This window comes from Seriola aureovittata, chromosome 7 (assembly GCF_021018895.1).
Source record: "Seriola aureovittata isolate HTS-2021-v1 ecotype China chromosome 7, ASM2101889v1, whole genome shotgun sequence".
In the NCBI taxonomy this organism is placed as follows: Eukaryota; Metazoa; Chordata; class Actinopteri; order Carangiformes; family Carangidae; genus Seriola; species Seriola aureovittata.
The window spans coordinates 21,396,005-21,414,990 of NC_079370.1; positions in this window are offsets into that span (position 1 = coordinate 21,396,005).

The window sequence follows — 18,986 nt, forward strand, 5'->3', positions numbered from 1 at the left end:
TCTTCATTACAGTCTACAATGTCAGCGTCACAGTGAAAATTCAGAACACCAGTCAGTCGGATTCATCCCTCCGGTCCCACATGTGCCTTTAAAACCTTTAGTAGTAATCTGTTCAATAATTCAATAATCAATAGAGACAGTTCAGTCTGAACCAATGCAGTGGTTTGATTGACTGACATTGCCATCCCTTGAGCTATGCGGCTAGCATGGCTACAAATAATAGAAAAAAAGGATAGTTTTTTCTATTTACTACCTTCCCCACATCTTGTTAAAATTGTTAGCATACAGGTTATTGCCAAGTACATTCTGACTGTTTGTATTTTGATACCAAAAAATATGGGTAACATTTGCTGCATAGAAAAGAACAACAGCAGCCTGACGAGTATTAATCCGCTCCTGAAAGACATTTTCCTTATGGATGTTCCTTTTCTGACAGTCACAACTGCTGATTGATTGACCACGCTGGTGGAAACCCAATTTAAATGTGGTTCACTTTGCACCGTTTCAAAAAACGCTGTTGAAAATGTGTTTGTCAGTTGGGTGGAAACAAATCCATTGGCATCCTTTACTAATTTAACACAATGAGGCCCCATCCTGTCGCTTCAACAAACTACATATTGACACCGCTGGAAACTCTGAGCTGCAGATTTTCTTAGTTTCACTAACTGTCCGACATCATCTCACTGAGAAAAGACTTATGAACATTCTTAGGGCAGATGTGTCAGATTTTTTTGATGAGCGATCCCACAGACTGCTGTTGCAACACAACTCTGTTTTCATTTATTACTTACATTCCATTCCAGTTGGACTATTGTCACTGTATGAAATGTTTATAAATGGTCCCATGTGTGTTTGCATCCTAACTTTTAAAGTGACGTGACTAAAATGAGAACGTCAAATATCCGTGATCACGAGCAAAGTGTTATTTTGCAGCAGGCCTTCCTCTTAGTCATCCCCCGTTCACGTGCATTACTTTCCCCTTTTTTTCTGTCTCCTACTTCTTTCTCATAATGTACAACGAGGAAGTGAGGCCTAAACTCTCGGTGTGATCTCATTTGCTGGACTGAGTTTTAGTGTCACTGATATTGGATTAGATGTGATACTCCTCCTGACTGTGCCACCAAAGAAGTGCAGTCACAAATTTATGGTGCTGCCAATGGGTGGTGTCTGTGTCATTCAACAGGACTCATATTATTGGCTAATTCCCTCATCCCCAGTGATCTGGTTGGCATTTCAGCCTTCTAAAAAACCCTACATGGGAGTTAGCCTTTGAGTGTAATGTTCTCAGAGAAGAGGAATACGTCATTTACAAGGATTTATTCCCAAATTGATCTTAAACATATCTGAGCTTGTTATAATTTTTCTGGTTCTCTCATAGCGGGGTATTTCAAAGCAAGACATAATTGCGGTGTGCTTCCTTCCCAGCCACCCTGACCGTCTGCCTTTTAACCATCTTGCATGGTGAATTGAGCCTCGCATTTGTGAAGTGTAGCCCTGGGAGTCCCCTAGTGGCCCCTGCCTTGCTGTAACAAGCGTAAGGGGCCCCTGTGGTAAGTGCTCTCTGGGGACCCTGGCTCTGATCTGGCCGTCCCTGGGGCCCTGTTAATTCCTGCTCCGTTCAGAAAGCCTCGCCACTCTCCACTGCTTTCCTCCAACTCCTCCTCTTCGTACTGCTCTTTTCCTCCTCTTCATCCGCCCATCGTCCCCTTTCTCTCTCTCTCCCTCCCTCTCTCTTTCTTTCTGTTCCTTATGTAGAAGGTGTGCTGTCAACAGGAAACTCGGCCAGTCTCATTAAAAAGCTGGTCGAGGTTCTGAAGTTGTGATGGTGACAGAGATGTGCAGATCACTGGCAAGGTAGTGTCATGGTTAGAGAAAGAGTCCATTAACCAAACCCTGCTGATGTTCAGTTAAAGGACCGGTGTGTGGGATTTAGGGTGATCCTACAGAAACGGGATACAATATTCGTAATTATGTTCCTACAGTAGCCCAGAACGGACAAACTTAACACTGGGTCTAGAGAGTTTTACGTTACCTGAAAGCCACTGTAGGTTCTCTTACACACTTGGAAAGGGGGTGGTGACGGCGGGTGGGGTTGGGGTTGGCGGCGGTTTGGCGGTGAGGTTGGGGGTTTCAGCTGCCTAACCCTAACCCACTTCAGCCATATTTCATTTCCTAATACCAAAATCTTCTTCGGACCATAATCATACTGCAGTTGCCATGAGCAGATATCGCGGAAAGTGATAACTTTAAATACACTGGCAATGGATGTAGAAAAAAGTTGAAAAAAGAAAAGTTGCATTTGAACATTTTTTTTGTTTTCCATCATTGATTTTATTGTCAGTAATATAGTTGCGTTGTATGTCAGATGGCTCCAAATGAAAGTTGAGCTATTGTTCGCGGCTGTCCACAGAAGCTACCAGCTTAAGTATAAAAGCAAGTACAACTACATTACTGGACTGAAGTGCCAGGATGCCTCGACAGCTTGTCCAAGCTGCTTTAACATGACTGATCCTTCTCTCATGCCAAAGTGTCCCTGAGCAAAACACTGCAACCGTAGTTTTACTAGATATGGGCATCCTACAAACGAGGCACCAAAAGGCTCCCATGATCTTTTAACCATCATTTGTGTCTTTCTGCAAGCTTTCCTATCTGCCCTCTGCCCCTTCCTTCCTTCCCCTCCCTATCTCCCTCCAGTCCTTCCACCCCTGCCCTTGTGGCTGCACTAAGAAGGGGCTGAAGCGTGGGGGGCTGGAGAGGTGGAGTGTCGGGGGTTGGAAGGGCGGGGGGAGGCGTGTACATGTGGGGAGGAGGACGGGGGAGGTGCCCAGATCATGCCGGGCGACTCCACAGGAGTGATAAGAGCGAATAAGCTGTCAGCGTGGGCGTCGGATGGGCCTTATTGTTCATATTTAGATGGAGGAACAATGGCGGGGTGTCAGGCGCCTATAGTTCATAATCTGCTGATGCTGACCAAGTGTCAGTGTGATCCATGAGCACTGAGGCTCCTGAATCCTTAAGCAATCCCCCGTAGGAATGTCATGGGGGAGAGTACAAATGGGACAGCATCTGCCGGACTATAGATAGATAGGTATAGTAGAAAGGGAGGGAGGAGAGGGAGTGGAAGGAGGGCGAGGAAAAAAGAAAGGATAGAAAAAAGAAGGAGTAGAGAGAGGGAGGGTGAGACAAATCCAAAGAGGACGAAATAAAAGGTATGAGAGGGAATTCGCCAAAAGAACGATGAAGCAAATTTCACCCCAAAAAATGAAAGCTGCTAATTGTGAACTAGTCTGGAAGAAATCGAGGAAAGCACCTGTGAGGAGAGAGCGATAGATGGATGGATGGGGGATTAAAACGAAGAGGCAGGGGGGAGAAGGAACAGAAGAAGGGGGAAAGAGAGAGAGAGGGCGCTGATTGTGAGGAGGCCTTTAGCTGTGTGAGCTCCCACCTGCAGGTGAGACAGAGAGGAGAATGGGCGTCAGATTAGAAGGGGGCCCTGAGAGCTCCTTCCCCCACAATGAAGGCTTGATTCTGGGCAGAGAGATGCCCCCGAGACGCCAGGCGCACCCTGGAGCCGTCACAGCCTATCAGCCGCTTTTCTATACCCGTCTTGATCGAAATGCAACCGTGCTGCCCTCGCACCGCTTCAGCTGTGACAGATGACAATTAATGGTGATTCTTTGATGGAGATTCTGAACAAATCTTATCAAGCTGGTTGCGCGTGTGACTGTGTTCGTGTTTCATGACAGCACTTTGAAGAATTGTAAAGAGGCACGCAAAGCTGCACGCACACGTGCACTCACTCGAGTCACGTGTTTTCGCTGGCGTTCTTAAATGTGTCACAATGAAAATGCCCCCCCCCCAAGGCATTTTTCATTTACTGTCACAACCATTAGACATGGAAGGGGAGAAAAATAAGAGATGGTATCAGTAACGCATGAGCTACAGTAATTAGCCTCCTGATGCAAGTATGTGTACGTGTTTGCATGTGTGTGTGTGTGTGTGTGTGTGTGTGTGTGTGTGAGGGAGATGCTGTGTTAATGCACAGCACACAAATGAATGCCAGTATATTCCTACATCTGCTGAGGGCTCTCATCAACAGGGGCTGTGTAAACTGGAATCACCGTTTTTAGGGCTGAGTCGCAGATTCTCTAAATTATATATCATCTCCAATGACTCATATTCATACTATAAGCTATGCTAATGCCTCCATTAGTTTATGAGCTGACATGAGATTTAATGAGAGCCTTGTCATGCCATGCTGATTCCTGCCAAGGCCCCAGATCTTCACTTTCTCTCCCGCCTTGCTCCCTGTGCCACCACCTTAGCGTCTCCCCTCGCCTCTCCTGAACTGATGAGTGTGTGTGTGTGTGTGTGTGTGTGTGTGTGTGTGTGTGTTTGTGTTGTGTATATATGCATGTGTGTGTGTGTTCTGTAACCCAGCTTTAACATGTCAAGAACCTGTGGGGTTTTGTTAATACTTACTGTCATTAGTGGCTTGCCATCATGGGAGCCACAAGCAATTCCATTGTCTTTATATCCTTTAGTGGCTATAAATAAAAATGTCGTACTTATTTCCAGTTTGTGTGAAAGCTGTATTTTACAGCATGCTGAAATTAGTTGTGAATTTTCATTCTTGCTAAAGTCTAATCTTAGTATTTGTTTTCTAATCTCCTTTACATGTGATTTGATTTAGTTTGAATTCTCATGTAAAAGCCAATATACAAATAAAACTGAACTTCAAATAATAGCTTTAACAAATAAAAGCTGTTATTTTTAACTGAAATACTGTAACTACTCCAATTAAATCCACTCAGTCCCATGCTGCTTAGCTACTCTCTATGTAGCTCCACACTTCCTGCACAAGTTTAACATTGAAAGACCAGCAGGAAAGGGGAGGACTATGCTCTTGGAGTTACTAGGAAGCTTTTAATGTGAAACATGGACATGGACAACAGAGGAAGCTGAGTGTGTGTCAAGGACTGCTTAAAAGTCTATACAAAATAGAGGCCTTGTTCTCTCTGTAGTTGAGGTAACTAAAAGCTCTCGCCAATGTTTAAGAATTTATGGTAAGGAGGAGAACAGACAGATACAAAACAGATAATTACGAATATTTACCCAATTATAATGAATGTATTTTGTGGGTTTTATCTTTGGTTGTGACAACCTAGACTGAGATTCAGCCTTGGTTATTTGTTGCATGTCATCCTCTCCCTCACCTCTCATATCGCTTACTAATACTGGACAAAACAAAACTGACATCTAAGCACTGTTAACAAAGTAAATAATGTGGGGTAGAGAAAGTGGAATAATGACCTCGAACTCTGACTTCCCATGCATGAAGCGTGGCAGGTTGCCATGATCCAGCCCCTGGTCTCACTGGATCTCGTTACCCACCATGCCCGAGGTTCTTCCGCCAGTTCCCGTTGCACTGTGTTGGCCTAGGTCTAGAGTCTGTTCAGCGTCAAGTGTCACGCTCTGATGTCCAACACAAACACGCAGCAGTCAGAGTCCGGCTCGGTGAGCGACACCGCAGAGGCTTTTCCCTCCATGTTAAACGCCACTGACATCACTGAGAGCTTATCCAGTCCTTCACCACACTCCCAAAGGCTGAGACTCGCCCTCAGTAATCAGTGGGTAGATCCCATAACACACACACACACGCACGCACACACGCACGCAAGCACACACTCATGTACACAAAAAAAAAAATGAACTGGCCCTTATTCATTTGGTTGAAACAAGACAACACAGACACTCAGTGACAGGAGACCTGGATTTGTGACTAGATGAAGGGCTCAGTCAAATGAGTCAGTTCATCAATTCATTTTAGTGGAATCGCTGCAATCAGGGGATTTACTCACAGAGGTAAGAACTTTGGTGAACTTTGACATGCGAATTCATCGTGTTGACAATTTAAAACTCAACAATTCTACTTCTTTTTTTTTCCTTTTTTGAAAGGATACACAAATAAATATTGCTGCCAAACAGAAGAAGTCAAAAGTCAAGGTTTATAGAACCTGTGGAGTCACTTAAATACAACTACACAGATACAAATACAGACACCTTACAGACACACATACACACTGCCTAACTTAAAGGTCAAGTGAGGACTATGTATGAGTCTGTGTGCTGAGCTGAAGCTGCAGTTTTGATCCAGATCTTATGAGTCTGAAGGACTGGACCTTCAATATCTTTTGTGGTCTTTATGAAAACCAACATATCCATGTCCCATCTCCTTTTATACACCTTTTATAGGCAACACGTGCATGCAGATATGTGTGGAGCTGATATACAGCTGATATCAGTCACCTAAACTGTACTGTGTTTATGCTGGAAGAATAAATAAACAGAAACACCTACTCAGTGTGCACAAAAGCCAGTCATTGTATTTTGAGGATTCAATACTGCGCCCCAAGTCAGAATGGAAAACAACAGGCTATGGTTCATCTGTGACACTTAATACCATCTTGTGTGGAATGATCACAGGAGTTTGTCCAATAAAAGAAAGTGGACAAAACAGCAACTATATGACATATAACTCACTGTGCTGGATTTCAGGGTTGCAGCCATGTGACTTTGAAACCATGAAACTGGATTGATGACATTATCATGATGAGATGAGGCTGATAAACTTTAACATACAGAAATAGTGACTAGCGAAAATATATTTTCCCCACATGATTAGCAGTGAAATAGTGATATGCATTTCTTTACAAGCCCTGTGCCGACCTCCTTCCTCCAAACTGTACATACACTGGGTCCCTTGGGTGTTAAATGGCAACACATGTGAAATGTTACTCCGTTTCATAGAGGAGCCTCTTGCCTCAGCAGAGGTGTGGCAGCTGCCTGTAGAAGTGGCCTCAGACATCACTGCAGGCGAGTGTGTATGTGTGTGTGTGTGTGTGTGTGTGGGGGCCCTGGAGAGCACCTAGTGGAAAAACAGTGAGCACAGCAGCTACAGTACAGCTATAGTGCAACTACAATATGTCTACAGTACTGTACGTGGGGCAGTTTTGGGAGTTAGCTAACTGCCTCGGGGTCGACTTCAGGGCTCTGACTGCAGGCCAGCCCAACGTTTGCATCAGACTACATTTCTTGTCTCGTAGTCAGGTCACAACAGGCTGGGAGTCCTGGTCGCCATTTGGGGACCCAGCAATATTTGCATCAGACCACAAATCCCTTCCAACACACTTTCTTTTTTTTTCTTCGTCTTTCTTGGTACAGCAAAAACAGACATCACACTTTGCTGACACTCCAGAGGAGGCACATTACCACAACAACATGGTGAGAAAATAAATACTGAGAGGACATTTTCATTACTCCCTCTAAGGTCCCATGTTACTTGGTTTTCATCCTTTTGTTTTTCACATCTAGTGCTGCGTAGCTCAGAAAATCAAAGGATGGACATTTAAAATTCCCCAAAAAATCACTTTTGTGCTGCATATATGTCTAAATTTCCAGTCATCATCTCTTTAATTTTGACGAAGCTTGTTTCTTGGGGTGATGCTCTTTTCTTTATTCATCAAATGATGATTCCTGGGAAAGACCTGATACCAGGTGTTCAGAATGACACATGTACATGCTTTTATGGGTCAATCTGTTTTCAAATTAAGGAGAAAAATTAATATTTATTAACATAAAAATGTATCTGAAGATACCTGTAGTAGCGTAACTAAGGTGACGAAGATTATCCCTCACTCTAACTGAGTCGAAGACATAAACTTCAGAAATGCAGTCAAACAGTCCTGAACCAACACATCAACACTTTGACTAAATGATGTTCCTCTCCTCCTCACACAACTCTCTTGCCAATTTAAAGGGAGAGCAGCTCGCGTCAATTATGGATGTGCACTATTGAAATGTTCATGTGATAGAGCGTAATAGTAGAGAACATGTTTTATTACTTAATTGAGTGGAGTTCCAGCAGGCCTTGTAAATGAGGAGTGACAGTAGGCGTTATCGCAGAGCGCCCTGGGTAATTATGTTCGGCTAAGTCTGGCTCGGAGGAGGTGAGACTCTCACAGTGGATATAAACAGCAGAATACGCATTCGCAGAAGCCGTTTTATTTCCCAGGCAAAAAGCTCAGTACGTGTGGAGTGGGAAGGATGTCATTTATTGCACCGAATGCTTATGAACTTAGAACTTCCATCTCAAGGCTGGCGTTTGCTCCAACAGGTTTGCATGCCACAATTAGCACATGTAACGACTTTGCAATCAAAAACCAAAACAAGCGTTTTTGAAGCACTCCAGTCCTGGTGAGAGGTGTAATCATGTTCAGGGCAATTAGACAGGTTTGTTGTTCTCTACAGCCATGTTATGTACCTGTGGGATGCTGATTGACTCAACAATCTAATTAGGTTTCGTTATGTAGGCTCCACAACACGCTGCAATAAGCAGCGAGGCCCGTATGGTACACAGGGCAACGAGGTCATATTATTTTAAGCATCACACACAAGTGGCTTCCAGATCATCATGTCTTCTTGTTTTCTAACCTTGAACCTTCCAGTCTTCATGAAACAACAAGACACGTCATAATAAGGTTGGCTCACATTTGGTTGATGATGCTACACTCTTACAGGGAATTTCTTTCATTTACATACAGCAGAACAAAGGAACATTTGCTTTCCTACAACAATCTTATACATCTCTATTTTGGTACTCGACAGCAAGTAAAACAGTTGGTCTTTCTAAAGGCATTTCACAAAACCATTTGCATTCACTGTCAGATACCAATTACTAAGAAAAAAGACAATACTACTATTACTACTAATGATAATGATAATAATAAAATCATAATAACAATAACAATAATGATGTTAAGAAAATCCTCACATTTTTGGCATTTTTGCCTGAAAATAATTTAATAGTTGACTGAAATTGACTGAAAAATTATCTCTGGGAGGTGTGTTGCAAAAACAAACAAAAAGAAAACCCACAGCTGTGACTGCTTACCACCACAGAAGAAGAAGAAGAAGAAGAAGAAAAAAAAATATTTTACAGATTATCACCTAAATGATCATTTGAAATCGCCGTCAAAAAAAAAGAAAAAAAAAAGAAAAGAAGAAATGATCTCAGTAAAGTTTCACATTGTCTGCCTGACTGTGTTGAAAATTGCCCTTCAGTGATGTGATATATTTGACGAATAAGAAAGATAAAGACCTGGAAGATGAACAGTGTGTGATGGAGAATCACAGATGTTAAGGGGAGGGGAAGGTTTCGGCCGTGTGACACGTTATCTATGAAAATGGATAAAGCGAGAAGAACAGAGGATCAACACAGTGAGAGCAAACTCTCCATAGACTAATTATTCCTGTGACAAAGTGGAAACTGTGCCACCATAGTCCCCGCTCCACCCAATCACGCACGTAGAGCTGAACTGAAAAAGAAACTCTCTCTCTCTCTGAAACACATGCGTATTTTTTTTCTATATAACTGTAGGTGAGAGCAAAGGAGAGGCTCTGATTAAGGCAGCGTATAGTGAAGAGAATCTACGGTGTCGCCCACCTTTGGGGCCCTCCTTAAGTGGCCTTAAATAAGATAATAAGGGCGATGGGCAGAAAAGAGAGGACTTTGTCTGCTGGCATTAGTGCAATGGCCATGTTAGCGGTGATATCTTTGAGGGGGGATAGTGTGCCAGTAATGAGACAGGGTTGCCTTCCCTTGCCGGCCTAATTAATCCTACATTTTCATAGCGTATAATCACTGCCCACAGTGCAGCCTTCTACTGGTCAGAGAAGAGAGATGTCGGCGGAGTCTCTATCTGTTGCCCTATCTCTCTCTCCTCCCGCTCCGTCTTTCCCTCTCCTCCTTCTTTCCTTCTGCAATTTATTACACTGGTATCCAGAGTGAAGTGAAACCTCCCAGTATGGACCTATCTGTCATCTCTACATTATCAGGAAAACACACTGCCTACCATATTGTGCTACAAGGGGCTCCGGCAAATTACTATTTTTATGGGACATGATAAAGGAAATGCTGCCTTATGTTCAAATATTTTACTGTCTTGGAGGAAATGGGAAGGATTGAGAGTTTAAGATTGCTGGGTGTGTGGTTTGATCTTGTTGGTTGTGGCCAATGCTGTTACCACCGATGGATAATGCAGTGATTGATTACAGTCTCATAAAAATGTGCTTCTAAAGAGTTAAAATGCAATAAAGTTTTTAGATGTAAGAAACTGCCAAGTAATGTTATAACTCACAATTGGAAAAGTGAGACCTCCAAATTTTAAGACTGTGAAAAAACATGAAAACAATCAGAAATTTTTAGATTTTTATGAATGAGTTTTTTTCTTTCTTTCTTAGAAATCCACTTGATTCCATTGACATCAACTCCATATAACAGTAAAAGAAAATGTCAATATATATATGTATACAGTGGTAGCTGAAAAGCTGTGTTATTTTGAAAGAAGACACGTAAAACAGATGCACTCTTCACGGACATTACTATGTGACAGTGATTGTTTTTATTCCTGCTATAGCCCCCGGACTGCAAATGCGTGGAGGACTGCAGTGTCTGGCTGTTCAGCAGCATTGAACCCATGTTGCAGAACGATCCCTGAGATGATAAAGAGAGGAAAGTGAAAAGTCACATCCTGTCACATCTCATGATCTCCCTCCTGAAATGTGAGGCCTGCAGGGCCTTGAGGGTGACATCCTCCATATACCAACACACCACAACACAGTGAATGAGGGAGGAGGAGAAACGGAGGGGGTGGATGGTATAGAGGAGAGAGAGATAGGAGGAAAAAGAGAGAGAGAGTAGAGGGGTGGAGCATATAGAGGAAAACAGAGTGGAGGATTTAATGGTAAATAAGCCTGTGTAGAAGCAACTGATCTTGTCCCTCTCTATCTCTCTGAAATCCTACTTTCCTCTCTCTCTCTCTCTCTATTTCTATCTCTCTCTCTCAATCGCTGTCGGTGTGAGACAGATACCCCAACCTCAAAGTGACAGGCTCTCAAACGACTGGGCGAGGAAACCAAGCATTAATTAAGTCATTGCTGGACTGTAATTTCCTTGAGAAGTGAAAAAATGCACGAGAAAAGGTTACTGAGACCTTTTCTGTGTCAAAATTACCATTCGTCATGAATATTAATGCACCTAATGAAGACAACCTTTGCTTCATCAAGAATGTTCTGGAGCAGGGTGCCACGCTGATAGACTCTCCCTGGCTGTTTTTCTCCTTCAGTCAGGAGGGGAAACTGGCACACACACAAGGAGTAATGCACACGCACACAGACACACACACACACACACATACACACACACACACACACACACACACACACACACACACACACACACACACACACACACACACACAAACTGAGGTTTACCCATCTGAGTCACCCGCATGCATCTTTTTCTTTATGTGGAACCGTATTTGACGCCATTTAAGAAAGAATACAGTGACACTAAATCAATACTGACAGTCATTTACCAAGAGGAAAGTTTTGTGTTGATGATGGTGCAGATTTTTTTTTTATTGTTTATGGTAAATGCTCTACGTAAGTAAGACTTTATACAGTTTTATGGTGCTTGCACTTTACTTGAGTATTGTCATTTCTACTCCACTACTTTTTACTCCACTATACTTACATGAAAACAATAGTTGTTTACTTTTTTACTTATTAGTTACTTTTTACAAAATACGATTTTAAAACTTAGTATATGGCTAGACTGCGTATGGTCAATGTGCAAAATTGAGGACGTAGTTGAAAACTGTTGTGGAACTGCTGTAAACAACAGACATCATCGCTTCCTATTTGCATTCTGCGTTTCAGCCCTTTATCTCTTTGCCTCTCTCCTCTCCTACTCTGTGCTCACATATACAGTATTTTAATACAGCAGAATTCACAATAGAGCTGTTCTCATTTACATGTTTTTCTGTTTCTGTTGTCAGACAACAGGACAAGTTTTAAATAGTGACTGAAATGTGGCCCATTAAGACTACATGTTAAGTTCCAAGCCCTTTCCAAGCTGCCGCTCTGCTGCTGCTAAAATCCTGATTTTATAACCACAATATTGTCTGACAAAATCACCAAAAACTTAAATTAAAGACTTAGACTGCACTGTGATTTTGTCTATATTTACTCTATTTATATCACTCAGAGAGAAAGTTAGAAGACAGAACAGAATATCTTTTTTACTTTATCTCTCACACAGTGCACAGTTACCCATCTGGGTAAGAAACTGCTGCTCCACCTCTCTGCCATTCACTGAACAGAGTAGACACAAGAGAGGGCATTAATGCGACTCTCTTCTAAGTAAGCAAGGATTTGATTTGATTTGTTGCCAGGTGCTCTTTTGGAAAAAAAAAGTTTCTAAATTCAGCAATGAACACACTACAACACTGCACTGCTTGTGCCAATTCATTTTGAAAAAACAACAGCCAATGACGACACTACAACTCAGTTATGTGGCATTCGGTTGGTGGAGATATGATCACTCAACTCTATCACTCAGTCAGTCAGTCAGTCAGTCACAGACACTTGCAGTTATAGGGCTGGCCCCGTTGCAGCCAAAAACTGTAAAATGTAAATGTAAATACATGTACTGCTACACATTTAACCAGTTGTTCCCCAAAAGTTTTGACCTGTGACTCTTTACGATGAAGCAGTGTCCGGTTAGTCCCCTGTCACATTTCAGATGTCTGTGAATTGTTAGCAGTTTGGCAAAAGAGAGATTTCCCCCTAAAAACTCTCACATTGTTTTATTTAAATAATTGTGTGAAGCTCAAAGAGGTGAACTTGTCCAATATTTCACAACAAAGCAAGTATTAGATAAAGACCTTTAAAACCAATACAAATCATTTTTTTCTACTTTCCTAGCCCATTAATCATCTCACCACTCCTCACAGTAAAGTATCTTCTCTTTAACCAATATTTCAGATTCAGTAACACAGACCGCTTCCTTTTGTGCTCCATTGCTTTGCACATATGTGCAAAACATGCCTTTAACACTCCAGCATCACATCTTATTTAGCAGCAAATCTTGCAAATCAAATGAGCTGCGACTGTGCTCATTTTCAACTGTAGTTTAATTAAGTAAATACTCTGCTAATTTTAAAAATTGGGGTGACAAAAAAAAAATCTTTGACAGTGAATTGGAGTAGAAAATATGTTCCCCAAATAATTTATTACCACCAAGAGTGAAAAATATTGACAAACTTGATGATATCAATATGAAAAAACAACACTAAAGCTCTAATCTAAAATTACTCAGAGACTCATAAAGAGAGACAGATGGAGTACAAAGAGATACAAAATGACTACAAGCGATGCAGCTGCATCATTTGCAATAGTTTTTTTTTGTGTCTTCTGTCAGTCTGTGGTTCCTGCCGAGGGGCCCATTGTCTTCTAATGCGTCCATGCCAAGCTACATGTGATCATACATTATCCAGAATGACACCACTAATAAATAACACACTGACAAATCATGACAAAGTACAGTCCCTAGCGATGATAGTTGAGAGATTTTAATATCATGTTGTCATACTCTGGTTTCTGAGAGCAAAGATAGAGTCAACAAGTCAAATGACATTTTATTTTAAACATTTATTTCCAATTTTATAAGTTTCATTAAACCTTCCTGGCATGTGTTCGGACTGGGAGGAAACCGGAGCACTGGGAGTAAACCCACACAAACATGAGTAGGACAGGGAGAGTACAGGGAAGGAGTGATTGTAGTTGCTATCAACATTTCATGGGTGCATCACATAGATGAGATGATACACCCATGAGATGTATAGAATGATCAGTGTTGCACACTTATGGTAAAAAAAACATAGCTATTTAATAAATTTACCATAATTTAGTGCTCAGTGTGTTACGGCTGGTGTTCTTTTTATTCCAAGCTAATCACAAACATGACTGACATGACTTCCTGTACACCACAGGCTTTGTCCCGCAGAAACTCTACAAGACACTAACTTTTTATGAGAGCAAATATACAAGCTTTTATCTACTGGTTACTGGTACCAGGAACAGGAGAGTAACAGGAGATGTTTTAATAATAAACTGTCAAGGATTGTGACTTTAAAGATTCATCTGATTCTGACTTCACCTGAAATAACCAGGCGGGAAACAATGAAATTATCCTTTTAAGTGCCATTCCTACACACACGCTGTAGTCGCCACCACTCAGCCGCCATCTTTGCCCTCCTTACTCCTCAACGTCTCTCTCTCCCCTTGACACATACCTCTCATTAATTCAGACCTGTCACCCTGACACACACACACACACACACACACACACACACACAGTCTGGTATCTCAGCAGAGGGTGACAGCTCAGTGTTGAGTGACAGCAGCTCTGTCTGTCTGTTACAGGAAGATCTTCTGCTGCCAACAGTTTTGTAAAGTAACCCTCGACTGTCAGTGCGAGAGAGGGAAGGGTCATCTATTCATATGTCTGCCTCCTCAAACCGTAAATAGCTTTCAGTGATGTCTTCCCTCATCCATTATTAACTGCTTTTGAATTAATGACAGTCCTTTATTTTGCAGGCGTAACTCTGGTGTGGTTGTTTGGCATTGACTTATCCATCCAGTAGCAATCCCAGCCCAATCCTTTGATTAGGAGTTGAAAATGAACATTTGAGGAAAAGATGCAGGATCCTCCTATAGAAGGATATTCTATACTGTTGGGACCTTTGGGAGCAGCTGATTGTTGTCTAAACCTTGAAATATCAGCAGAAATTTCACAAAATAAACACATTGTCGTCCTTTCTTAGATATGTGTTCAGCACAGTGCTTTCATTTGATCTTGTGATCCAGCAAAAAAAAACCACCTGTCTGTATCGGATTGGTTTGCCCTCAATGGTTGTTAACTAATGCATCAAAGAAGACAATGGCGTTTTTGAAATACAATAAATCCCTATAAAACCGGGCCATGTTCTTGCTCATCACCCTGGAGGTGGTTGACTTGGGCTGTGTCATCTGATCAAACTTGATCAAGCATCTATTCACATGAGATCAAGTCTCATATGAATGGGTCAAGTTTCACATGAATGGCCATTCAACAGGCACTTTTCACACCGTGTCTCCTGCGTGAAAGGAGTGTTTGACCCTGCAGTTTCATTTCAGCATCACAAAGGAAAGCTCTTATATTGCATCTAATGGGATCAATTTTTGGTAAAACTTGTCCAGAATACTGACCCGTGGCTCCCTCTGACATGTGACCCTGTGAACCAAATATTCTGTCCGCAGCATATTTTCAATGTCATGTTGTAAAACCAGTGGATAACAAGCCTAAGAAAAAAAAAACACCACCAAACAATACAAAGCACCCGCGAGAGAAAGGTACACTGCCAATTATTTTCAGATGTTTTCGGGTAGATTTGTTCCTTTAAGGAGCCCTCTTTATTTTCTGACCTGTGTGTTCATGATGTGGATTTGGACTGAGTTCAAATTTTACTTCTAGGACTATGCAGGATCTCTGGCATCCCCTAGGTGAGAAGAATAAAACTGTGATTTGTAGTCAGAAGTTCTGCCAAGGAAGCCCGTAGCTTGAGGGCTCAGACTCACAAGACAGACAAGAACATACAGTAAACGGGTCCACCAAACGTCAGAAACACAGGTTTTTGTTTTTTTCTCTCATCATTTGATCTGTTCCACATCAGTCTAAGAGAAAAAAAAAATAATTGGCCGTTTAGAGGCACAAAAAGAAAGTTTGCCTTTGTTGTGAATCTGCATAAGAGTCACCACCATACATTATCATGAATAATACATCCATATCTCTTCCATAGCCACGGGTGGTAGGGATTAGATAAAGCGCCATAAATAAGCTTCAAAGCTCGCTGTATGCCGTTTTGTTACACCTCGCCATAGAGGCCTCTCCTTTAATCACAAACTTAGCCTTAGCTGGTGGGGCCCTTTTGTTGCGATTGTGCTGGTGTCGCTATTAGTGTGGGGCAGCCCCGTCTGTACACACGTATTCATTTACCTAATTAACACGGAACTCACACTGGGAGTCAAATGAAAGCTACCGTAGGGGAGTCACAGAGAACAAAGCCTGGCGAGGAAACCCAGCTTCCTGCTGTTGCCCGCCACCAGAATACGCAGAAGAAAAAAAAAAAGCAACAACACCCGGACAGGGCTTTGGTTAGGTGATTTATCTAAAGACAATGATGATGAATTGACAATGTTCACAAAGAATGAAAATTGTTTTTTGTTGATTTTGATTGTACCAATAGAAACTATACATGCTAACATTACTACATATATAAACAAATTTTGGCTATTAACTTTTAGCAAATGTGTTAGTTTGCTCATGAACAGTCGTGTGCTGATATTGACTGTGTTTATACAATAACATATTATTGAAAGGGTCTAGGGAATCTGCAATGACATTTTATTGTGTTATATGTATTTTTAACTGTTTGATAATGTTTTCCATAACTAATACTATCCCTAAATTTCACTGAAGAGGTCAAAAGGTCACCACCTCACTTTAGAAATGGTGATGAAAATTCAGTTTCTGAATAGTTTTTCATCTGACAAGCAGAAGATTTGGGGAAATGTTTAATATTTTTGTGCCATCAAAATCCAAAGACAACAGCTGCCTTGACTTGAGTCTAAAAATGTCTGTGCTGGTGTCGGACTGCCTGGACTTGGTGAACTTGGTGAAAAATTAATTAGTAGATCATCACAAACCCTTCCTCAGACTACATGAATTATGATCAATGTCAGCTAAGAATATTGAATAAGTTGGCTAGTACTTATCAACTCTGGAGATACACTCTCCTGGATGTATTTTTGTTATAGTCCCGTGTACACAACTTCATCTCAGTGGGAACACAAATAATCAACATCTTATTTTTGGCGACCTTTCGAAAGTATACTCAAAATTGGCCTGACAGTTGGATGGAAACTGCCTCCGCCTCTACCTGTGTTTACATCTCTCTGTTCTTCGCCTCTTCCCTCTGAGGTGCAGGACTCACCATTTTGTGTTAATTTAAAGAGTTGGATGTCTTTAGGGACTGATTATCTTTAATTAACACAGTAAGATAGATACTCATTCTATCTGCCTCTTATCTCTGCCTTGTACTTTGTCAGGTTATTTTCACAGCTTATCACCAGCTGCAGTGTAATAACACGAACTACCTGATGTGTATTATGTGAAAAGTTATACCGTTATATTGTTTTCCAAAAAAAAGAGAACTTTTTTGGATAATACTGGCCTTTCTTCGCTGTTCTTTACAGGAACTAATTATATGATTTTGAATTCTTCATGAGGATCCCACAGGCTGAGAGGAAAGATTTAACAATACCTTATCCAAATATCATTATTCAACATATGGTGATATTTGACAGGCAGACTTTTTGTCCCAGTTATGAAAAGCAAAACAGAATCAGAAAGACTTTATTGTCATTGTGAGCTCTGTATACAATGAAATTATGAATCAATGTTTTCTAGTTGGTTGGTTAGAAGCGACAGATTATGGGACACAAAAACTGTTCATTGAAACTACAATTACATGGAGAGTGAAGAAATCATTGTTCAAGTGAAGGACCTTCCATAGACCAGTGGTTGCATATTTCAATATTACTTATTTTTTCAGAGTTGATTCTATTTACTTTTCACTTATTAAGTACTGTGCATTTTATCCCTTATAAATGATTCAAAAAATAAGATCAAATCTTGTTAAGGAACTGAACTGGTTACAGGAGGTAGATGTATTCAACATACAGTAGAGGAGTAGCAATAAGGCATTCATTTGTTTTCACAGGTTAAAAAAGGTTGGGAACCACTGCCACAGATAACAAGAGGTTACAAGGGAAGTATTGATAATCTTTACATTGACATGTGGCATTTCTGTAAGATATGGACTGAATGATACATTACTGATTTTTAAGCAACAACAAACCTCAAGGTTAGACCATCATAAGAACGTAACCATCCACTTTGCATTGTGGCATTTCCCTCACTGAGCTCATTATTTTCCAGAATCACACCCCATCAAAGTGCATTATTATACTTTCTTTTAACTTTTCTGAGTCTTACTCCCATCAGTATCAACAGAGCCTCCCTTTACTTTGTACTGCAAACATTGTGCATTACATCACGCACAAAGGGGTGAACTCAAGTTGTTTGTGATGAACACGAACACACACACACACACACAACAGCAGAGATTAATTATGGGGGGTTGGATGTTGCATCAGCAGCCAATTATCACCTGAGGAGAGTCGGTTGGCCTCAGTCAGCTGGCAGCTCCGCTTCTTTCTTCTACACCTCCCCCGAAAATCAGCCACCCATCAGCCCCCAGCAAATTGGATGAGGAGCCAGAAAACATATTACCACCCAAACACACAGTGACAACAAATCTGGGATCGCAGTAATAAAGTCTAATCTATCAAGAAGAATGAGGGATGAAGGATGCAGCATGGTCAGAGAGCTGCAGCACACTGAGAAGAGTGGAGGGACATGAGAGAAATGAGTGATGTTTTTCAACTTCAGTCATGCAGGGAAAGTCAGCAGTGTTTTCCTGATGGCTGCTGGCTGGTGCCACTGGGGCACCTGGGGGTCCAGTGCCTCATTCAGGTTTTTCCTTTGCGCAATGTGGGAATGTGAACTGGACCACGGTAGGAAATAGTTGTAAAGGTAAAAGAAGTGATGATGCCTGTGGAAGATTAGAAAGAGCAGTGTGATGGGCAGACACAGGGAGAGACAGAGAGAGAGACAGAGAATGAAGGGTGAAGGGCATTTCATGTAATGTTGATTTCAGTGAACCTAGATTCGCCCCTCACCAGCGGCCTGACCTCCTCTGACTAGGATGATCCTTGTTGCCATGGAGACTGGCAAAACAAGTGTGACACTCCTCTGCCTCCCCCCCCCCCCCTGTATCTGAGTGATGAAAATGAATGTGGCCCCAGGATCAACACGCAGCCATATTGGCAAAAAATCAATACTTTTTCCCTCTGTCTTGTATTGGTCCAGCAAGCTGTAACATATCAATCCATATGTGCGCACGCTGTACACTAATCCT